This window comes from Rhagoletis zephyria, unplaced genomic scaffold (assembly GCF_001687245.7).
Source record: "Rhagoletis zephyria isolate East Lansing unplaced genomic scaffold, Rhagoletis_zephyria_1.1 Rzeph_scaffold_03122, whole genome shotgun sequence".
In the NCBI taxonomy this organism is placed as follows: domain Eukaryota; kingdom Metazoa; phylum Arthropoda; class Insecta; order Diptera; family Tephritidae; genus Rhagoletis; species Rhagoletis zephyria.
In genome coordinates, this window is record NW_016160206.1 from 30,525 (window position 1) to 47,201 (window position 16,677).

Consider the following 16,677-nt stretch of genomic DNA (forward strand, 5'->3'; position numbering starts at 1 on the left):
TTTTTTTGGCCTGAAAACAGTATGCAATGAAGTTTTTAAAAAGTTTTAAACCCATATTTTTGCTGTATGTACATCAAGGAATCCATTTCCTTTGACGCAAGAATCGAAAAAGCATTTCATTTTAAATCGTTTTAAAAAAGATTATTACAAAAATTGACTTTGACCTCAAGACCGATCTTCAAAAGAAAAATCTTGGAACTTTTCTTCTTTTGACTTAAGATCAACGTACAATGAACTTAAAAAAAAAAATATTTTAAATAATTTTCTTGGTTTTTGCGGCCGTGGAAATCGACTCCCTGATACAAGAGCAGAAGAAATATCTATTAAAAGGTTAATTTCATACTAGTTTCAGGGCATAAATTAATATCTGCAATATTTGAAGGTCGCTGGCGTTTAAACAGTATTAAGCACTGAGCGATTTGTATTATTGCGAAAAAAATTCGCCTTGGTATCGGGTTTCGGTACGAGTATTTTTTTGCTTTCTTTGTACCTACTCAGTACTTGGTTCAAAAATATCGATACCATTACTTAACATCGAACGAAAAGTATCGAGTATGTACTTGTATTTAGTCGTATCGTTTAGTCCCTATCGGTACATTGATTATCTGACCATAAGTTCCATACTGACCGTGCACGTGCCTCAACCTACGAATTTGCACGAAAGGTATGCGCGGAGCTATTAGTCTTTCATACACGATATCAAGCTACGGTAGATGTGCAAGTATTTTAGCAACGTAAAAGCCATTGTAGGTGGATAGAGTGGGAATACACTCAGGATCAGGAGCTGATCTACAAGTGTTGCAGACTGAGTCGGTGACATTGAAAATATTTTGGAAATACTAAAAAAAAAAAAAAATCTATAAGTGTTCTTTTCTCTTTTTTAAGAAAACGCTTAATATTTACCGTAATATTACTCAAAATTTGCTCATAATTCGCAGGGGCTACCTTTAAATCGGTTTTGAACGGAGTGAACAAAAACAGCTGATTTTTGATTTCTTTAGGTAAATAGATTTGTTTACAGAAAAATTAATTTAAGTGGTTTTAATGGGGTATATTAATAGTCCAACTTAAGTCGACACCAAAGTTCTTTGCAGTTTGACATAATTTTCAATACAATATCTGTCAAAATATGAAAATAAAATACGTATGTTTTTGTTAAAAAAAAGCACACGTAATTAACTATATATATTAAACGATATATTTACTAGAAAGATCATAAAAATACCTTTCATTGGATGTATAATTTTATATAGTTAGCTTTAAGGACAACAGCCAACAGCGAAATAAAACAACTGTATTGATATTTTAATATAAAATGAAAATTTTGAATAAAACGTAGCGCGTTATTTTCTTCCAAATGTTCGCCTGCGATTTTTTTTCTTTTAACATATAAAATCATATTTTAATATTTAGTGATGTTACCAAAGATTTTTTTAATATAAATCATATATTTAAATGTGTTTATATGCTCTTTCTTATCTTGTGCATATCTTTTAATATAAGAAAAACAAATTTTTAATAAAATGATTTTAATTTTGACATTACATCAAAAGAAGAACTAACCATGATAAAACCATAGTAAGGTAAAACCGCTCTCTCAATTCANTATAATGACTTTTGCTAAAATTTCAAAATCAAAAGTTATCAAAACAAATTCTATGGGACTGAGAAATATTATTTTCTACTTTTTAGTCCATTTATAAAAGCGTTGTATATTAAAAAGTTTTTTTTATATTATTTATTTTGTTATAACTCCTCCATCTATGAAGTTGGGAACATGAAATTTCGAAAATGGCGAAGATCGGGNTGTGTAAAATTTTAAAATTAAATTGCTTGCAAACGTCAAGAATTTGAAGAGTTCCTCTCAGCGGTTCTACCTTCCTATTTTTTATCATGCCTGTAGCTCCCATACAGCTGACTGTTCATTTATGCGNTGAAGTTGGGAACATGAAATTTCGAAAATGGCGAAGATCGGGTCCTCCATACAACTGATTGTTCAGATATGAGATTCTTTGTTATAACTTCTCCATATATGCGGCTAGAAACATGAAATTCCGCACTATTTTCACTCATTATCAACAGAAAGTTTACAGTAAAATTAAAGAAAAGATCGGGTCACTATAACCTATTTATTGCCGCCATACAACTGATTGTGCAGATATGGGGTTTTACTGTAAAACTCCTTTGTTTGGATAGCTAAAACCGATAAATTTCGTAAGCTATTTTATAAATAATAATACAAATTCTACTGAGAAAATCGTCAAAATATATGCTGTATAAGCTTTGTCTCTTATACCACTGGTTGTTCAGATACCAGTTTTTGCAATATACATATCTCCTTTATGTAGGAAGCTAAACCCATTAAATTGTGTTACCGGTTTACATACCGATAACACAGCAGTGAAAATCACTTAGATTGGTGCCATATAAGGTATATCTTCCATACCTCTGATTGTTTAGATATGCTTTTTTATATACATACAAGATCGCCTTCACCCGCTTCGCTGAGTGTATGAAATTTCTACGTGTTGTATTGAGTAAAATTTATTTCAAGAAAACTCAATTAAAAAACAGGAGATTTAAAATTTGTTTAACCATCTTCAAAATATTTTCAAACAAAAACTTTCTTAAACTTCTCACTTGTCATACTTTTTCAATTAACTTATCCCCTGAACTCAATTTGAGATTTTAAACAGATGGAAACCTATACAAACCGATTTTTTCTTACCTTTTTCTTATCTCTGGAAGTGTTCATGTAGAATACCGGAGCTTGGTACGGCAATATATCAAATCAATCTTATAGTCATGGAGAAAAATGGTGAATGAAATCCTCCTAAATGCCCGGACCGTTTAACAATTCATAATTTCACCCGCAAGATGGAGCCTGAGTTAAGTTATTACTAAAAATCTTATTTATGATCCACTTTGGCTAATATTCAAAATACGTATTGGCAATACTATTGCCACAAAAGGCTACCAGGTGGCAATGGAGTCACTAGTAATAATCGCCGTCATCGTTAGAAAAGGTGCCGTTGATGTCAGATTAAATCGACCTGTTGCACCAATGAGTATAGCGAACGCTTGTGTGTTACAATTGGCCCAATAGATGTGATTTGCCTGTATTATTATGCGTTAAAGTTTCATTCCGAGACACCAGGGCTGAGTTGTGCAGGGGTAAATCTCATCACCACCGATAAATCAACCGCCAGAACCATTGCGCGCCTTTTAGGGTAAAGTTTAATTTTTGAAAAGGTGGCAACTCTTGCGAAAGACTTAAATATTATTCAAAACTTTTAAACTAAATGTTTCTTAACAATATTTCGTTAGACAACCATATTTTAATTCTTGAGTATAGCTTTGACTTTTCAAACAGGTGACAACCCTTTTCAAAATATATTCGAATTACAGCTTTTTTAAGCCTCTTTACATCCATTTTTTAATATAATTTTCAAACAAATAACTCCCTAAATTACAGTATAAAAAGTTAGTAAATATCTGCATGGAAAAGTATTCGCACACTTTTTTCGCCATCATGGAAGGATAAAAAACTGTAGGTTGTGAAATCTTCACTGCTAAAATTGGCATTTTGGAATGCTTTGACTTCGGCAAATAAGTCCGAACGAGAATAAAAAACTATACAAAGCTCTCCAAACCAACAACAAGGACCTTATACAAAATGTCCTTGCTGTGTTTCACGCCTGTGGAATTAGAGACTTCATGTTTTTGGAACTACTTCTGAATGGAAAAGAACCACGCTAAAAGTACATTTTGAAAGCAACCTAGTCCACCTGGGTAGTTGAAAAATTCCAGTTTATCCTGAAAATTTCCAAATTAATTGGGGTGGAATATGAAAATCCAAGATCGTTGTACAAATAACTAAGCCGTACCCGCGGCCGCAATTAACTACATACCATTAAAAATAAGAGAATAATCGGTCCAGAGGGATTAGGGAATATTTATAATTACTAAACATGTATTAAAAAATTTATATTGCATTAATTAGGCAACACTGCACAGGACTGAAATTTAATGGAACTATTTGTTGTTATTACCACAGTATTTGGAAATTTTTTTATATATCTAAATTAAAGTTCCTTTTTTGTATTTAAATTTGTATTCTTATTTAATGAATCAAATACAAATATTTTTGTCACGAAAAACAACGATTCCAGCGTATTTTCTTTTTTAACGTCCGTTTTCCAAATCGGTCATTCTACGACGCCTACTGGACTTTTGAAATGCAGCTGGATGTATGCATTTCTATCACATGTTCAAGTTGTCCACAAACTCGGGTTCGTGTCTGACTGGCGGTCGCGCATCTAAAGCTTTTCATGCTTCTGTCTATGTATCTACATACATATGTTTTATATAAGGCAAGTGCCTTTGGGTTTTTTGTGGATGGTGTCCGCAAACATAGCTGACTGTGAGTATGTATATTTGTGCATCTTTCATTCGTGCTAAACAAAAATTAGAAAACATTCAAAAGCAGCCGCAACAGCGCCACAAGTACAAACAAATTTTCACACCGTTTTACTCACCACATAGGTATTTTTAGTCTACATACTCTGCAGGGAAACCCCGTACTAGTGAACCAAATTTCTAGTTCAGTACAAGATCTTTATCGCTAAAAACGAACCAGTCCAATAGTAACTAAATCCCCACCAGTCCATAAGCAGCGAAATGTGGTACTATTACAAAACTATTTTAATTCACATTTTTAAATTACATAGCGTTAGCTAAGAGTGAAAAGTTGCTAAGTTCTCCTTTTCTAAAAATGATATTTTGATGCAAGACGCAAGAACAATCCAAAATGCATCGTTTTCTAAAGGATCGAACTATATATTTTATTTCTGTTTCTATTCAGTACTACTACAAATTTTTAAAGTCCAAAATAGTCGCAAAAAATGTTGTAAGTCAAAAGGAATACAAAAAATTCTAAATATATATCTAAGGTGATGAATTTAATGGGTCGGTTGCGGATAGCAGCGCAACCACGGATCGGTTGCTAGCTGGCAACGCAACTGGTAAGAAAATTTGCATTACGCATGGCAACTATCGTCAGTTGCTGTAGAGTTATCGATAATCGAAATTTTACAGTTTGGCAACCAGCAAGTAGCTGTAAACAAGATTTGCGAGTAAAATTAAATTATTAAAATGAGTTTTAAAGAAAAGTCCGTAATAAAGCACAGTTATTTGTTTAAGAGGTAGGGAAGTGCACGAACGCGGCCTTAGTTAGGCGACATTCAAAGGATAAGCAAAAGTTAATGCTTTCAAGGTTTTCATTTTATTATCGTTTTGTATTCACTTTCAAAACATATTCCAGACTTCCAAAAGAAGCTGTAGTATAATAACTTCAATACTTCTTATAAAAGCTTGCGCACCTTTTCGATTTTTCGCAGAAGGAAGTGCCACAGCAATGACTTAAATTTGGGAACTTGGTGTGTCAATAGTTATAAAAGAGATTCTTCAGTTGATAAAGGAAAATATTTGCAATCAGTGTTGTTTCGTTAAAACCGCGTACTCCACGGAAACTAAAATTTGAAGTTATTGTTTGGTTATTTTCACCATATTCTGTAAAAGCTAACTGCATTGCAAAATATTAACATCGTTCAAATTATTAAAAAGCAAGCTCATAAATATGCTTCAAAAACCTTCCCAGCAACCACAAAAATGTAGTTGCCTGTGTACACACTTTGTAGCAGCTGCAGTTGCCAGTTGCCATCTGTAAGATCGTTTCAGCAACTAGCAAAGCAGCTGATGTTCGGTTGCTATCGATAATCGACCCATTAAACTGGTTCGGAACTATAGAAAAATAATGCTACGTGGCACCAAGCCATGCTATGTATGTATACTTTAAATAGATATTCGTTTGGCGGTTGTTTCGTTCGAATACGCTTTCGTTCTGCACTTCACAAATTCATTTGCATGGTTTGGAAACACAAAAAAATAAGTGTTTTAATAGTTTACCACCTTGCGTCTGACGGCATTCGACGCTGCGACCTTCTGGAATCTAACCAATAACAGCAAGCATTTCTGAAATCTCAGCTACAGCCAAAGGTATGTAAACGTGTTTTAAATGCTCAGTTTGAATTACATTTGAAACAATCATTCAAAAAAATTTAATTCCAATTTGAAAACACATTTCTTTGAAAATAATTTATGTAAAATCGCTACTGATCTTGCTTATGACTGTGGCAACTCCTCGAAAATGTGTCAACTTTATTGCCACCAAAAAGAAAGACAGGTGGATTTGTAAAGCAAATCGGCACATTATTTGCGACCATTCCATTTTGTTAACATAAAATTAAAGCGTTTTATCGAAGTGAAAAAGTTGAGCTATTTGAATTTTTTGTTAAAATTAGTGCCTTTTATTTAAAAGCCCTACTTCCCCAGGATACAACTTTTCCATCGCGGCAAGCTAAACAAACCAAAACGACTTTAAAAATAATGTTACTTTTTTCATCTGTCGATTTTTTTTTTGGTTTGGAACTGAAGAAGAAGGGATGCACAGCGAACTAGATCCCATCTGTCAAATATAGGACTGGTTCGGAACTATCGAAAAGGAATTCGGCCGGGGGCAATCGACACCCCGAAATGTTAAATTCGCTGGTTTGGCTCGACTGGGATTCCTCACTGGGTATGTGTGCATATGTATTTAAAATTAATACATATGTATGTACGAACTTACATACGTAAATATGTACTATATACATACTATGTAGTCACTCGTAAATGTTTGTTATGAATATGAGAGTGAACATATGTATGCACACACATAAACATAGGCGTGTTGTTGTACCTGTTTTTTATATTGCATAGTACACAAGCAACATAGTTATGTCACTTCAACACCCCTTTGTTCGCAAAAACATTTCACTTCGGCCACTGTTTTCCATTATCCCCACCTTAATGTTTTCTTCATACATATACTTCACATACAGCCCTTTTGCAATTGTCTTTAGTTGTTGTTTTGAGTATTTTGTTGTGATTGTTGTTGGCTTTCAACGTCATTCTAAGCGTGTTTTGTTGCTATACAACCATATACATATGTACAAATAATTTTCGCCATTTTTCCAACTCTTTAGTTACGTATGTACCTACATACGTATGTACGTACATATCGCATCCTAAATCAAAAACAGTCACAACTCTAAAGTTTTGAAAATTATTTTTTTCCCATAAAACAATTCACATTCCGTACTTCTAACTGCCGCCAAAATATTCTTTACCTAGAAAAATACCAATAACCCTTAATCTACCGCGGAAAAACTAGCATTGCCTACCATTCGGGTAATTGGACCTCTCTGTAAGGAATAACGTGGATTCAACAGACCCGAGCTGGTAGTAATCAAAAAAGTATAGACTGCTTGAAATAGGCAAATTAAAGGATTTACGGAGCTCAAATGCATCAGACATTGGTAGAGGAACACAATAAAATCTCATTCGGGTCCATTGAACCCGGCCGGTAGACAAAGAGCTAAGGGCCTGTTGTACATTGAAAAGCAACAGTCTTTTGCCTCTTCAGAACATTTGGGATTTTTTGAGTTGTGACTATTTTTGATTTAGGGTATGATATCCTTCTTGGCATCGCTGCTGTTGTTTAGCGTTGTTTAGTTAAATACATATAGCCTTATTCATAAAAAATAAAGTAACTTTATAAAAGGTTTATAAATTGAAAAATGTATGAAAACGTCAATTTATAAAGCTCTTTAAACCTACTTTATTTTTTATGAATAAGGCCAGTAGACTTTATAATATTTAGCTACAAAATACACCTCAGAGTATAGCATCCCTGCAGCAGGAAAACTACTAGTTGTGAACTAGAATACTACCAGTTTACTTTTCAGCCCACCTAGTTCACGTTCCATCTTTTTTCAATGTATGCGATTGATATTTCTAACATGGTGATGTGCTAAGAGACTTCAATTGTCAGGCCATGCATCAGCATCTACCAGTAGAAATACTAGAGCATCATTACCAGTTGATGAAATCGTGTGCCAATTCATACCCCGCGAAAAGCATAAGGATGCCATTTTGCTCCCGGCGCTGCAACAGTGTCAATGCCCGAGCAGAGCAGTGGCGTGGTATTACTAAGGTTCAATCCGAGGAAATTTTTTTATTTATTATTTTTTATTTACTTTTTTTAATTTAGAGCTGTAAGTCTTAAATTTCATAATCAAAGAAGCTTTTTATTAGTTTCTTGTTTATGACACAAGTATTTCTTCCCATATGCATGTTTTTTCTGCAATAAAATTAGATTTTCAAATGTATTATTTATATTTATATTGAAATAACTACACTTACATTGAATTAATTTTAAAAAGCTTAACAACGTTCAAGCGGATTCGAACCTGCGATCTCAGCACCAGAACCGTCAGTCATCACGCGACCCCATAACCGACATTTGCAAAAGTTTAAACAGACGGCAGTTCGAATCAACTGCAGTTAATTCCCGAGTTCATCCGGATCAACGCTGCCGTCTGTTTATGCTTTAATAAAAGCAATTAATTGCGTGTTATGTTGGATTTTGGCAATACAAAGGCACATGCTGCTGACCGCTTCTTCGAAATAGCCGACCTGAGCACATATATCAAAGTGGTGATTGGAACATTATTTTTGAGTGGGGACTATTATTTTGTTCCATCTCGAGGACGTTTATTTCAAGACGGAAATGATTTACGTCTTGTCATAATAATTATGTGGGACTTTTATTTTTTTTTCTAGTGGGACGTTTATTTTAAGACGGAAATCATTTACGTCCTTTCATAATATTTATATGTTACTTTTATTTATTTGGTCTATTTCAAAATGACAATGATTTACGTTCCACGTTTTCTCTTAATAGAATCGGTACATGTACCGACGATTTCACGAAATTAAACGCAAACATCTCCGAGTTCGATTATTGCAATTTGAGTTGCTAACATCTGGCAACCCTTTTCGGTAAACTAAAACAACGTAAAAGTAAAGCCCTTTAATTTGATACCACATTTTGGAAAACGAACTATACAGATTTGATGAACATGACATTAACAATTATGGCGTTAAATACTTAAATCTCGGAATCAATTAAGGAGTTTCATTCAATAAAAGTTCCATATAATTGTTAGGGGAAGACGTAAATCATTTCCCTCTTGAAACAAAAACGTCCCGAGGGACGACAAAAAATAAAAATCCCATATAATTATTATGAGAAGACGTAAATCATATTCGTATTGAAATAAACGTCTCGAGAGAGGAAAAAAATTAAAAATCCCATATAATTGTTATGAGAAGACGTAAATAAAGCCTTTTCGTCTTGAAATAAACTTCCCGAGAGGCGACAAAATATAAAAATCCCATAAAATTATTATTAGAAGACGTAAATAACTTCCGTCTTGAAATAAAAGTCTCGCGAGACGAAAAAAAAAATAAAAGTCCCATATAATTATTAAGAGATGACGAAAATAATTTACACTTTACAATAATCGTCCAATAATCGTAATCCATTATTACAGTAATAATTATAAAGCTATATTTAATTTTATTTCTTATAATCGTTATGATCTCTGATTCTTACAGTTTAGAGCGTTTTAATTAATCCTAGAAAATTATATTGACCTCCAAAGAAAAGAACTCATTTTTTTACGTTTAATTCCTGTGGGAAAATTAAAGGCTCGAAGCGGGATCTCTTACAATTGTCCTAGAGAGGGGCGATTCAAGGAGGATAATTACTATACCAAATTCTCAAATTTTTGTCGTATTCCGGTCGCATTTCAGGATTTTTTTTTTAAGGGGTCTAATGTACAAATCACTCTTGCCAACAAGTGCTACTTTGGACTGAGTAGCCAATTCAGGAGTAAAGTCCTCTCTCGACGTACGAAAACCACGCTCTATAAGTCACTCATCATGCCCGTGCTGGTATATGGCGCAGAAGCATGGACAATGACAACATCCGATTAGGCGGCTCTTGGAGTGTTTGAGGGAAAGATTTTGCGGAAGATTTACGGGCCTTTACGCATTGGCGACGGCGAGTACCGCAGACGATGGAATGATGAGCTGTATGAGCTTTACAACGATATGGACATAGTGCAGCGAATTAAAATACAGCGGCTCCGCTGGCTTGGTCATGTCGTTCGAATGGACACCGACGCTCCAGCTCTGAAAGTATTCAACTCGGAACCCGCTGGTGGTAGCAGAGGAAGAGGGAGGCCCCCACTGCGATGGAAAGATCAGGTGGAGAAGGACTTGGCGTTTCCTATTGGCGTCAGTTGGCACAGAGGAGAAAGGACTGGAGTGCTTTGCTGAACTCGGCCAAAATCGCTTAGGCGGTTACAGCGCCAAAGAAGAAGAAGAAGAATGTACTATAAAAGAAGTGGGTATCTACATATCTAAAAAAGAATTGAATTAAGAAAAAACTTTTCTTTTTGAAACAGTACACTCTAACAGCCAATTTCCCGAAAGCAATGTTAGTGAGAAATTATTTTAATTATTTGAATTTTATATGGAAATTGACGGAAAATAAAAATCATTTTCCATTTAAATTGCTAGTGAAATCGGCTTTAAGTAAAGGGAAATCAGATTTAAAAAATAAGAAAAAATAATAGCTTAAAAACAAAAAATTAGTTCCTGAAAATTACATATCCACCTGAAGGTGGAAAGGTGCCAAGTCCACTTATTTTCAAAATTGAGTTTTTGATGCAGCATGACAGATAATGCGAAACTGCATCGATTTTTCCTCTCTCCTGAACAGTTTCGAAAAATGGACTTGGCACCTTTAGGTAAAATTAAAAAAAGTATTTTTCTTTTTAAAATAGTGTCATCTAAAAATTAACAGAATATCACATTAAAAAAAGAAAAACACTTAAAAAAAAATTTTTCTTCTAAAAATTAAATGAAATTAAAAAATGTGTACATATACGTACATATGTCTTTCTGTTTAAAATAAAAAATCTAAAAATTAAATTGAAAAAGCAAAAAAATGAAAATTTTATCAAAATCTGCTGCCCGAATACTCGACCTCGAATGGCATGCCAGTGCTTTGATCACTCGGGTATTGCGACTGTTTAAGTAACGCGAGCAAAAGAGGTATTCACCACGAAAGTTGGCGAGGGAGCTTTTATTTGAATTTAGTGTCGGAATAAATAACGCCTTTCAAACAATCTTGCCCATTGTCTTTCAATTGTCCTACAAAAAAAAGACATTCAAATATCTTAGCAGAATTGCTCTGTAAATGCTATTAAATCATACTAATAGTTAGAAGTTTAAACTTCCCATTGACTTATGTATAGGTATGGTGACCATCCGTCCTGTTTTTTGCAGGACCGTACTGTTATTCAAAGGTCTTTTCTGCGTAGTTTTTCAAACACACAAAACCTGAAAATGTACTATCAAAATATAAATAGTGTCGATAACTGATTGATAACTACAGGAAGGTGAGTGAGGCTGACTTTAAAACTTCAACAGTTCAGTGCGTTCTAAATTTTGTGCGACCGCAACCAATGGATGGATGTTATTTGATACATATCTGAACTTATCTTTAATATCTCATAAAAAAATCTCCCAATCAACGTAAGTTCGAAAGGTATTGATGTGCCTCTTACAAAAATATCTATACGTGGCGATTTCAATGAAAATTATATGTAAGTGCTCCAAATGATCAAAATCGAAAAAAGTAAGATTTTCAACCAATTACACAGTTTTACTTGATTATTCTTTTCATTATTTTAAAAATTTTATGTATAGATGAAATGTCATTACAGTAAATTTTGATTATGAAAATCGGATGATAAATGTAGATGTTATGTAAGGCAAAAGAAAATATCGAAAACGTTTCTTTGAAAAAAGGGTATTGCTTTCATATAGAATGACCCAAAGTTTGCCTAATGTAAGCTAATGTAATTATAATACGTTTTATTGTAATTTTATATTCATTTAAAAAAAGATTAATACCAATTAAGAAAATGTGATTTAATATGGAATTTAGAAACTTATCCATATGGGCAAATCCTAGCGTTGCGGACATTACGTTCCGACGCTTCTTTTGACTTTTTTGTCGAGAAAAATTTTCTAAGTCAAAATATTTTGTGGTATACGGGAAGGTATACAGCAGTGCTTATGAGAACAAAATTGTATTTGAATTAATGGCTGTCTATTTTCCTTCGAAGTTTTTGTTCGGACGTTACTGAAAAAGGAAGCGATTTGATATGGCCATCAAAGTCAACCGATTTGCGCATGTCCTTACTCCTTATTTAATATTATAAATCCGAAAGTGAGTTTGTTTGTTTGCTACGCTTTCACGCTTTAATTACTCAACCAATCATAATGAAATTTTGTACACTGCTGTCATTTAGCTCAACTTAAAATATATATATAAATTTAATCTCGATTAAACAAGGGGGCGTGGCACCTCCCATACAAACGGAATATTTCCTACAGCATTTCTCAGGAAATAGTTTTGATATATTACTGGAACTTGGTATGGAGATATATAAAATCATTATCTACTCATGGACGAGAGCTGCCACCTTTTACAAAAATTAAATTCAACTGTAATTTAGGGAGTTATTTGTTTGAAAATTATTTAAAAAAAATGGATGTCAGGGGGCTTAAAAAAGCTGAAGTTCGGAAATATTTTGAAAAGGGTTGCCACCTGTTTGAAAAGTCAGGTCTAAATTAATTATATGCACCCTATCTCAAAAATTAAAATATGGTTGTCTAACGAAATATTGTTAAGAAACCTTTAGTTTAAAAGTTTAAGTCTTGCGCAAGAGTTGCCACCTTTTTAAAAATTAAATTTAAAAATTATTTTTTACAGTAAAAGGCACGCAATGGTTCTGGCGGTTGATTTATCGGTAGTGATCTGAGATTTACCCCGGCACAACTCAGCCCTGGTGTCTCGGAATGAAGCTTTAACGCATAATAATACTGGCAAATCACATCTATTGGGCCGGCCAACTGTAACACACAAGCGTGCGATATACTCATTGGTGCAACAGGTCGATTTAATCTGACATCCACGGCACCTTTTCTAACTTCACGATTATTCGTAATGACTCCAGTGCCACCTGGCAGCCTTTTGTGGCAATAGCATTGCCAATATATATTTTGAATGTTAGCTAAAGTGGATCATAAACTAGATGTTTAGTAATAACTTAACTCCAGCGCCAACTTGTGAGTGAAATTGTGAAACTATTGTGAAAATCGGCCCGGGCATTTAGGAGGATTTCACTCGCCATTTTTCTCCATGACTATAAGATTGATTTGATATATTGCCGTACCAAGTTCTGGTATTCTACCATGAACACTTCCAGAGATATACAGTAAGAAAAAACCCATTTGTATAGGAGGTGCCACGCCCCCTTTAAATCGCGAAATTTGTTCAGCCTATAACCATCCTTGGGACGTCTGAAGCAGGTGTCCGAAATTTCAAAATAATCGGTTCGGCTGTTCTCGAGCTTTGCGAACACATAAAAAACGCCTTTTAAAATATGATATAATATTATAGATTATAGATTTTGGAAGATTAGTATGAGTCGAAATGATTTTGTGTATGAGTGTCAGACGAAAGAGGTTTAAGAAGGTTGCCATCTGTTTAAAAGGTTAAATTCAAACTATTTAATAATTTAAATGAATTATTAAAATATAGATATCAATCGAAATGATATTTAATGGGCTTCATTTCAAATATACATGTAAGAGGTTTCCATATGTTTAAAATCTCAAATTGAGTTCAGGGGATAAGTTAATTGAAAAAGTATGACAAGTGAGAAGTTTAAAAAAGCTTTAGTTTGAAAATAATTTGAAGATGGTTAAACAAATTTTAAACCTCCTGTTTTTGAATTGAGTTTTCTTGAAATCAATTTTACTCAATGTAACACGTAGAAATTTCATACGCTCAGCGAAGCGGGTGAGGGCGATCTAGTTGTAATATATGGAGAACAAAATCCAAAATAATATTTTGAAGAAAAAATAATGACGTTAACAATATGTATTATAAAACAAAACTAGAGGTGGGATTAACTTTAAAACAATTACACTTAGGTCTCGTTTTATGTGGTTTTTTTTAATGCGGAATTTGAATTTATGCGGGTTTTCAAACCATTTTTCCGCTGTAGCGATTTTGCTTTTTTGAGAGTTATTATTACTTTTTCAGTGTGTAAGAGACAATGCCAGAAGCATAATTAATTTGCCTTTATATATTATTACATAATTCATGTATTTATTGTCGTATTTTTTTTGGTTTTGGTTAAAATACAGATACAATTTTATTTAACTCATTAATGTTCAGTTTTACATGGAATAAGTGTTGAAGTGAAGAAATAAATTCTTTTGTTTTGCTTAATATTGCTTCACTGGATTCTTTATGCGGTTTTTTTCGAATTTTTTACATAGAGTATCTGAATTTATGAGGTTTTTGAAAATGCTGGAAATCATCCCCTGTTTTTGTATGAAAATAAAGAACTTTTTTATGCGGATTTTTTTTGCGGCGATCTGAGGAACGCATATACCACATAAAAAAAGTCCTAAGTGTATATATGTGCGTGCGGGACGTTACTCTTCTTGCCGTTGAAAAATTGATTTTTTTAAAGCGATATTGTTGTATTTTAGTAAAAGATATAGTGCTTAAAACCAAGGCTATTTGGAGCTTGTTTCAAGTAGTAAGAGGGGCAAATCAGATTCCTCAAATAAGTGTGAAAAGAAGTATGAAATAACAATATGTTGTAGTATGCCATTTTCGACACAAAAACGCGAGAATTTGAATTGCATGTCTTTTTTCAGATTTTGGTTGACTATTTCTAAGACCCGCCTATATACGTTTTTGTTATCTATATATTAATACGCTAACATAAATTTTGTCTCCGTTCGTTTGGCGATTCTACCGAAGCGATTTCAAAACCAATAACACCGTTGGAAAGGCATTTTCCATAGATGAGCAGAGTTTTTATGGTTTCACAATTGGTTGAAAATTACGGCCAAAACCGTCGTTTAAACATTTTCGAATTGTGTATAGATGTTGCTGCAACATGTTCAATTTGACATGTTTTGCCTGTTGTTTCACTACACATTTAAAATTAAGCTTTGAAATAAAGATAAATATGAAGATGAAGAAATAAATGATAACGATGAAATCAAAAAAAAAAGAAGGCAAAAGTGAAGATAAAGACGAAAATGGAGACAATGACAGATACATAAGAATTAGGGTAACTTAAAGGGTAAGAACATTTCTGCATTTATGAAGTGAAACTTCTTTAGCGGCAGTTGGTTGGTTGGGAGTAAATTGTCAAATTCAAGGGGAATAATGCACATGGAAATGGTTCTCAGCGGTTTAGTGGTTTGAGAACAAAAACAAAGATGCCTAGAGGGACAGGCAAAAACGAGGATCAAAGTAAATTTAAACACTTTGAGGTAAAGGTGAAGAGGAATATGCAAAAATAAAGATAAATATGAAGTAAAGGATGAGGATGAAGATCGATATTGTTATCGATATTAAACTCGATATTTTTATCGATATAATAATCGATATTGCTATCGATACAATAATCGATATAGTTATCGATACTGTTATTGATTAACCAATCGATATTGTTATCGAGACAATAATGGATATTGTTATGGGTATAATAATTGATTAAATAATTGATTTTGTTATCGATTTAGTCGTTTATATTGTTAACGATATGTACAATAATCGATACTGATGATTGTTATATTTATCGATGATTTATATATGTTTGTATATGTTATATGTTTATGGATATTGTTATTGGTATTTTTATCGACACAGTTATCAGCTAATCGGAACATGGAATGTGATCACGTTACATGATATCACATCACATATGAAGAGACATCACATGATATTACATCACATAATATGATATCACATCACAAGATATCACGTGACATGCCATTATATGATATGACATCACATTATATGGCATGACATCACATGACTTGACATCACATGATATGACATCGGACGACATGACATGGCATTACAAGACGTGGCATCACAGGATAGGGCATCATCATACCACATGATCATATGATGACCATATGACCATATGATCATATGACATGACATGAGAGGATATGACAACACATGACATGACATCCTATCACAGCACATAAAATCACGTCACATCTTATCACGTCATCGCACCTCATCTCATCTACGTGAATAGAAAAAGAAAAGGATAAAAGCAAAGATGTGAAAGATAAAAACAAAGATGAAGACCAAGGTAAAGTTACCGATTTCAAAACCAAAAAACACCGTTGGAAAGGTAATTTTCTGTAGATGAGGAGAGTTTTTATAGTCTCGAAATTGGTTGAAAATCGTCGTTTAAAAATGTTTTCCATATTTGTGTATGGTTGTGTTTGCAAACCTGTTCAATTTCAGCTGTTTCGCATTTTTTTTACTTCGTATTTGAAATTAAACTTTGAAATAAAGATAAATATGAATATGAAGAAACAAGTGATAACGATGAAGGCAAAAAAAAGGCAAAAGTGAAGATAAAGGCGAAAATGGAGATAAAGGCGAAAATGGAGACAATGAGAAATACATAAGAATTAGGTTAACAGAGTTGAAATTTTCCGATAGGAATCGAAATAAAATCAGCCATAAAGGTTACTGAAATTTATCGAATCATCGAAGTTTATAATTATCGAAATTTATCCATGCTTATTAAGTTATCG